This window comes from Symphalangus syndactylus, chromosome 12, assembly GCF_028878055.3.
Source record: "Symphalangus syndactylus isolate Jambi chromosome 12, NHGRI_mSymSyn1-v2.1_pri, whole genome shotgun sequence".
In the NCBI taxonomy this organism is placed as follows: Eukaryota; Metazoa; Chordata; class Mammalia; order Primates; family Hylobatidae; genus Symphalangus; species Symphalangus syndactylus.
The window spans coordinates 58,838,420-58,847,114 of NC_072441.2; the positions used below are offsets into that span (position 1 = coordinate 58,838,420).

An 8,695-nucleotide genomic window follows, 5' to 3' on the forward strand; every position below is an offset into this window, starting at 1 on the left:
TACCTCTGTTTGCTCACACTTTCTATATCACACTGTTTGTATGGTGAGATCCACAACACAAGGAACTTAGGGTGGCCTCTGGCCAACAGCCAGTGAGGAATTGTGTCCTTAATTACAATAACCCTTGAGGAATAACAACCATATGAGCAAGCTTACTGTGACTTTTAATGAGATCATAGCCCAGCCAACGTTATATTTGTATCCTTGTGAGAAACCTTAAAACAGAGTACCCAGTTAAATCATGTCTGGATTCCTAACCATTGAAATTGGGAGATAATAGATGGATTTTTTAAGCCTCTATGTTTTGGGTACATTTGTTATGCCAAAGTAGATAACAAAAACAATGCGCCTTTAAACTTTGGTTTCTCCATTAAACCCAGTAAAATCTATAACAAAAGCGTAGGTCTGAAGCTGAGACTGAGTTTAAAATCTGGAGGAACATATTTCAGTAGATCCAATTCTTCTCTTTTGCTATAATTCAGTATATATTTTTTCTTAGGCTGAAGCTTTGTACAAAATTAAGTTATGTTATTACCAGTGTCTAGTGGTCTTAGATATGGAACTAGTGAATGTCAAAGAGACTCATTCAGCACATGCTTTATCTAAATTCTAAGGAGGCTATTAGCTTTTGTCATACCATGATGATTCATTTGCTCTCAGGTTAAAACAAACAGGTTATTTCTAAAGAACCATTAACTCTTTACTATATATGGAATACAGACAGCTGTAATTGTTTCTATTTTTAAAATAATAATTTGATGGAATAAATTATGTGTTTGAATTTCTAATATTGAAAGTCTATCCCTTCTAGAAAATCTCAGTTTGATCATGAAATACTCATCTACTTAATTAAACTCAAAAATATACAATTGTTTATAAGGAGATCTGTTCTCACTAGGACAAAAAGCATTTGACATGCAAAAATAGTCCAGACAACTTCAGTAAAGTAAAATATTTTTAAATTAAGTACTTGTATATTTTATACTTACCATAATCCTTAAATTGCTAAGAACTTTTAAGTAAAGTGGGAGTGGTGACTTACACCTTAATCCCAGCACTTTGGGAGGCCAAGGCCGGTGGATTGCTTGAGCCCAGGAGTTGCAATCTGGCTGAGATCAGATCTAGCTCAATCTCAGTCTGAGATCAGTCTGAGCTATATGGCCAAACCACATCTCCACCAAAAATCCACAAATTTAGGTGAGCATGTTATCACGTGCTTGGGAGTTGGAGGATGCAGTGAGCCTTGATCTTGCCACCCCACTCCAGCCTGAGTTACAGAGCAAGACCCTGACTCAAAAGAAGTAAATAAAATAGAGAAGTTATAAGTGGATTTGAGACTTACATTTTTATTGAGATTTTTGTGTACTTTTTAATACCTATTAGACTATTTATGTAGTTGAAAGTAATTCAGCAGCTAGAGGATCTGCTGAAGATTTCTCTAATGAGTAAGGAAATATATGAAACTGTATTTTTGAAGGTAGTCATAGGAGAAAAATACAGCATTATTGAAAGTACTCTATTGAGTTTAATATAGTGATATAGATGGAATGGTGGATGGATGAGTGGACAGAAGGCTAGAGACAGATAAATGAAAAGATATAAAAAACAGAGGGGGGTATTTTACATAATCTCCTGTGTCATTTATTCTTCCTTCCCACAGGATTTCTCTTCTGACTGAATTTTCATTTCATGCATGTACATCTTTAATGATTTTTCTTAGAGAAAATATGTTAAATAGTTATATTCTGGGTCCTGGTATGTTCAAATTGTTTTCCTTTTATTTGGATGTTTTCATTTTTATATATCTTGATTGAGGTATAATTTACATATCATAAAATCCACTCATTGAAAATCAATGACTTTTAGCAAATTTATAGATTTAAAAAAAATCTCCATAGTCCAGTTTTAGAAGATTGACATCATACAAAAAAGTTCATTTCTGTGCCTTTGTATCAGTTCCTGTTTCTATCCTCAACCAGATGCAACCCCTAATCTGCTTTTTGTTTATATAAATCTGCCTTTCTGGACATTTTATAGAAATGTATCATATGAGAGTCCTTTGCACCTGGCCTTTCAGTTATTGTTTCTGAGATTCATTCATATAACACAATGTATGCATAATTTATTCTTTTCAATGCCTAATAATACACCACTGTTAAGTTATGCCATGTTTTGTTCATCCACTTACCAGTTAATGAAAATTTGGATAATGTCCTGTTTGGAGCTGTAAGAAACAGTACTATTTTGGATACCGCGATGGTTAATACTGAGTGTCAACTTAATTGGATCGAAAGATGCAAAGTACTGTTCCTAGGAGTGTCTGTGAGATATTTCCAAAGAGATTAACATTTGAGTCAGTGGACTGAGAGAGGCAGACTCACCCTGAATTCGGATGGGCACCATCTAATCAACTGTCAGCATGGCTACAATAAAGCAAGCAGGAGAAGATGGAATAACAGACTTGCTGTGTCTTCTGGCTTTCATATTTCTCCCATCAGATGCCTCCTGCCCTCGAACATCAGACCCCAAGTTCTTCAGCTTTTGGGCTCTTGTACTTAACACCAACAGGGGCTCTCGGTCCTTTGGCCACAGACTGAAGGCTGCACTGTTGGCTTCAGTACTTATGAAGTTTTGGGATAGAGTGAGCTACTACAGGCTTCCTTGCTCCTCAACTTGCAAGCAGCCTATCATGGGACTTTACCTTGTGGTCGTGTGAGTCAATCCTCCTTAATAAACTCCCTTTCATATACATATACATCTTATTAGTTCTGTCCCTCTAGAGAGCCTTGACTAATACAAACACTGACATGCAAGAATGTTCTATGGACATATACTTTTATTTCTCTTGTAGAAATGCCAAAAATGGAATATAGGGGCATTTACTAAGGGTTATATGGTAAATTTATGTTTAATTTTTTTGGACAAATGTGAAACTCTTTTTAAGATGATTGAATCACTGGATATTCCCAAAAGCAGAGTGAAGGTTGTAGTTTCTCTACATTATTCACACTTATTATATTTGTCTTTTGTATTAAACATATGAGAATAGGTATCTTGTGTCTCATTCTTATGGGTATATAATGCTAGCTCATTATAGTTCGAATTTGCATTTTTTTAATGATTAATGATTTTGAGCATCTTCTCATGTGCTTACTAAAACGGAGATATCTTCTCCAGTGAACTGTTCATATCCTTTGCCTTTTTTTTTTTTTTTTTTTTTTTTTGAGACAGAGTCTCGCTCTGTCGCCCAGGCTGAAGTGCAGTGGGGCGATCTCGACTCACTGCAAGCTCTGCCTCCCCAGTTCACGCCATTCTCCTGCCTCAGCCTCCTGAGTAGCTGGGACTACAGGCGCCCGCCATCGTGCCCAGCTAATTTTTTGTGGTTTTAGTAGAGACGGGGTTTCACCGTGTTAGCCAGGATGGCCTGATCTCCTGACCTCGTGATCCTCCCACCTCAGCCTCCCAAAGTGCTGGGATTACAGGCGTGAGCCACTGCTCCCAACCATCCTTTGCCCCTTTTTAAAATTAGATTCTTTGTCTCACAGGTTTCTGAAATACTGTTAATTTTTCTTAATATATATAATCTTCTTTTTTTTTTTTTTTTTGGTTAACATTCCAAACATGTATAACCAGTGAAGATGGCCTAAGGTTTTCTTTTTACTAGTATTCACTTCAGTAACTTGAATCCACAGATGTAAGCAGTATATAACGAGAAAGTTACAAGCAAACACAAATTATGCATGTAAATTTCTGTTCACAAAGGTCACATGTGCAGGTACATGAATTAGAAGCATGCATCTAGGATTATGGCCAAACTGTTTTTAAAATGCAGAAATGTAAAATTACATCATGAAAATATGAAGAGAGGGTCTACACACTTCAAAAATCAAATGTTGCTTATACTAGAGATGTGTGACAATTATGGGATTCAAGTGACAAGCAATAAGATCTCAAAAATTAATACTGGTCAAAGAGAACGGGAATATTTTTACATTTCACTGAAAATACATTGACTACTAAAATACAAAATCTAGCAGGAACTCAGGGGAAAGATTACAAATTCTAAAGCCAATTACTTAATATTTCTTATTACCTAAACAACAGAATAACATTAACAGAAAACTGCACCTGCATTTGAATTGCCAATCTCACATTAATGAAGTTCCCCAAACATGAAATGCAACCAAAACAGGTTCAAACTCCAAATGAAAGTCTGCAAAGCTCAGATTAAAACATGGAATGTTTCAGATGAAAGTAATGAAAATACTATTGGTTTTGTTATTTATTGAATGGAATAAAATGTTGACATTTCTTTGAAACTCGGAACTACTACATTTCATTTTTCCAAATGGTTCTACATTTTTTTCTTAGTGGTGCAAGTTGTCTTAAGTAGCTTAGGAAGTCGGTCTCTACAAAGTACTTTTGTCTGTTGCCATTCTGATAAAACAAAAACTATTCATTAACTTAATCATATGTGTATTTTTTTTGCTATAACACTTCACACATGAACAGACATCTATTATTTCTCCACTAAAACAAAAGAGTACAATAGTTTTCTTCTATCAGTATTGTATTTAAGAAAGGTTAACATTAAAAACAAAGAACCATTATTTTCTTTGAAATCATTAAATCTTCTTGCACATCTTAAGTTTCCTTCTTCTGTCTGCATTTGTCTGCCAATTTATTCAGAAATTTCTTTAATTTCTGATAATGAGGAAGGGGGATGCAACGAGTATTCTTTCCAACTTCTTCATTTGTATAAAAGAGTGATCACAGCTTACAGTAAACCCTGTTTTAGGTATCACATAGTCTATACCAACAGGAACATTGGGCTGATATGATCCAATTTTACACTCATCTGGGATTGTATAGTCCTCCTTGTTCTCATCACTTTGACCATCTGCGTTTTCAGTTGTATCTTTGTTGGGATCAACAGCATTCTCAGCAGATTCAGCACCTGGTTCTGCGTTTTCCTCATTTTTACTTCCATTTTCCAATGCTGCTTCATTTTCTTGATCAAGTTCCTCAATCTCGTCCACTTTAATTTCAACCAAACCATCATCATTTCTGTCACCAGATTTAAATGCCATGCCCGATTTACGAAGTTTCTGAAGTTCCAAATCTTTCTCATCACCAACCTCATCTAGAGTGACAAAACCGTCCATACTCCCTGGGAAACGACGCTTTTTAAGCTTTTTCTTTGCTGCTGCTGAAGCATTTGCATCATTTTTCACAGTATCTGAAGGTTCCTTTTCTCCATCAGAAGCCACATCACCTAAATTAGCAAGATCAGTCTTGTCTCCCACTAAGCTGCCACTTTCTAGCAGTGCTGCTGCTGCTACTTCTTCAACTACAAGTAGCTCATCTTTAGATTCAAGAAGCATATTCGGTTCCTGCTCTGTCTGGTCATCCTTTGTGTCTTTCTCATCATCTTCACTGGACTTCTTGTTCTTTATCTTCGGTTGAACTTTCAGTCTTCTGGGAACCATCTTGGATTTCTTGTCACTTGGAGATTCTTTGCCGTCACTTGGAGTGTTCTTGGGCTGCAGCCACTGCTGCCACCTCTCACCAGCGCCGTTGCTGCGGGGGATTGTGGGAGCCTCCGCGATCTGCTCGCTGGGAGAGAGTTGACTGCTGGTTCTCAGTTTGAAGAAGATTCTGCAGTCGTTATTGATCCTTTTTCTTGGCGATATCATTTTTTGAAGCAAAGTTTACCTAGCTTTCTAGTTTGAACTTTCTTTTTGGCCGTCTTTAAAAAAATTTTTTTTTAAATCTATAAGATAGACAAGAGCTAGTTCTACAATGTCCAAGTCATTCCAACAGTCATCTCTCAGTAGGGACTCACAGGGTCATGGGTGTGACCTGTCTGCCGTAGGTATAGGCCTTCCTGCTGCTGTTACCCAGTCTTTAAGTATGTCAGCATCTCTTAGAAGGATGAACCAGGGTACTGCACACCTTGCTAGTTTAATGAATCTTGGAACGAGTTCTTCATTGAATCAACAAGGAGCTCATAGTGCACGGTCTTCTGCTAGTACTTCTTCCCATAATTTACCGTCTATATTTAACATTGGAAGTAGAGGTCTACTCCCTTTATCTTCTTAACACCGTGGAGATGCAGACCAGGCCAGTAACATTTTGGCCAGTTTTGGTCTGTCTGCTAGAGACTTAGATGAACTGAGTCGTTATCCAGAGGACAAGATGACTCCTGAGAATTTGCCCCAAATCCTTCTACAGCTTAAAAGGAGGAGAACTGAAGAAGGCCCTACCTTGAGTTATGGTAGAGATGACAGATCTGCTGCATGGGAGCCACCATACAGAGTACCTAGGGATGATTTGGAAGAAAAAAAGGTACTTTAGAAGAGAGAGTTTTGATGATCTTGGTTCTAGTCTCAACCTGGTGCTTCATTATGATCATGGAAGTCATTCTCAAGAATCTGGTTATTATTACAGAATGGATTATGAAGATGACAGATTACAAGATGGAGAAAGGTGTAGGGATGATTCTTTTTTTGGTGAGACCTTGCATAACTATCATAAATTTGACAGTGAGTATGAGAGAATGGGATGTGGTCATGGTCCTGACCCCTTACAAGAGAGACCTCTCTTTGAGAAAAACAGGGGCACTCCTCCAAATAGCAATATTAAAGACTTTCATGGACTCTTACCGAAGGGTTATACCCATCTATGCTCTATATGTGATTTGCCAGTTCATTCTAATGAGGAGTTAAGTCAACATATCAATGGAGCAAGCCATAGTCGTCGATGCCAGCTTCTTCTTGAAATCTACCCAGAATGGAATCCTGACAATGATACAGAACACACAGTGGGTGATCCATTCATGTTGCAGCAGTCTTCAAACACAGCACCAGGAATTCTGGGATCTCCACCTCCCTCATTTCATCTTGGAGGACCAGCAATTGGACCAAGAGGAAATCTGGGTGCTGGAAATGGAAACCTGCAAAGACCTAGACACATGCAAAATGGCAGAGTGGAAACTAGCAGTTGTTCACATGGATTTTCAGAGAGGGTAAAACTTGAGATACCAGCTATTACAGCTGGTAGAACCATTTGGTGTCATTTCAAATCATCTGATTCTAAATAAAATTAACGAGGCATTTACTGAAATGGCAACCACAGAGGATGCTCAGGCTGCAGTGGATTATTATACAACCACACCAGCGTTAGTATTAGGCAAGGCAGTGAGAGTTCATTTATCCCAGAAGTATAAAAGAATAAAGAAACCTGAAGGAAAGCCAGATCAGAAGTTTGATCAAAGGCAAGAGCTTGGACGTGTGATACATCTCAGCAATTTGCCCCATTCTTGCTATTCTGATAGTGCTGTTCTCAAACTTGCTGAGCCTTATGGGAAAATAAAGAATTACATATTGATGAGGATGAAAAGTCAGGCTTTTATTGAGATGGAGACAAGAGAAGATGAAATGGCAATGTTTGACCACTGTTTGAAAAAAGCCCTTTAGTTTCAGGGAAGATGTGTGAAGGCAGACCTGTCTGAGAAATATAAAAAACTGGTACTGAGGATTCCAAACAGAGGCATTGATTTACTGAAAAAAGATAATATATATTACATTCTTTATGTTCTTCAGATTTCTATCTCTGTATCTTAAAGTATGTGGATGCCTTCTTCTGCCATTTCAAATCTTCTATTGAAAACCTCTAGAAAATCTTTTATTTTAGTCTTTTTACTTTTCAACTCCAGAATTTCCATTTGTTTCTCTTAATGTTTATTTTCTTTACGGGCATTCTGTCTATGTTGAATCATTGTGATCATTTTTTTTAAATTCTTTGAAGATGGTTTTCATTTTTTTAATGTATTTTTAATAGCTGCTTTAAAAACTTTGTCTGCTAGTTTTAATATCAAACACTTTCTATTGGCTGCATTTTACTGGTGTGTGTGTCATATACTCTGTTGTCTCTTAACTTTCCATTGAAAAATTGTCATTTTAAATACCACATTTTTAGTGAATTCTAAGTTTTCTTCCAAAGGTTGTTTTGTTGCTCTTTTTTTGTTGTTGTTATTGTTTAGCACCTTGCCTGGATTAAATCTGAGCAATCTCATGACATTTGTTCACAGATATTTCTAATCAATTTGTGGAATTTAAATCTAAATTTTTAAGTCTGAGTCCCTAGGGATCACTTCTGTGTTTATATAGCTTAGTGTTCATGTCATCATTAGGCAAAAGTTGTGCTTATACATCTTGAGTCTAAAGGCTACCACCCTTACTGGTGGTCGTGTGTGTGTGCATTGAAATAATGCATTCAAGGTGTTTCACAGGTATGTCTCACTCTCACTTTAGCTGGCCATCTTGTATCTTTTCTGAAGTTGGGCACATTCCCAGTTAGCCAGGAATGTATGGATAGATGAGGCCCACTCTAGTTTCTCCCCCAAAAGCACAGCCTTCCAGCCAACCATAGGAATGTGTGGTGTGTTTATTATAACCCCTTACTGTTATTCATTTCCTGGATCTTTCTTTTAAATCTTTGGCTAATCTGTCAAAATTTAAATCTGGTCCATTGCTTCTCATACATAATCACAATCTCTGGCTAGTGGATCTCCTGGCCTTTGTCATTCACTCTCTCTAAACTCGCTGATGTTACTGTCAATCTCACAAAATATATTCCTCTCTGAATCTGGAGATCCAGGGTCACAATGGGCTCTCTTTAGTGATGGGGTGTT

General features: G+C 37.2%; 2 pseudogenes; one reads left to right on the forward strand and one right to left on the reverse strand.

Annotated features, from left to right (window-relative positions):
- Positions 1-3,671: 3,671 nt before the first annotated feature.
- On the reverse strand, positions 3,672-5,696 carry LOC134734832 (matrin-3-like; annotated as a pseudogene).
- A 32-nt stretch (positions 5,697-5,728) lies between these two features.
- LOC134734833 (matrin-3-like) lies at positions 5,729-7,625 on the forward strand (annotated as a pseudogene).
- Positions 7,626-8,695: the final 1,070 nt, after the last annotated feature.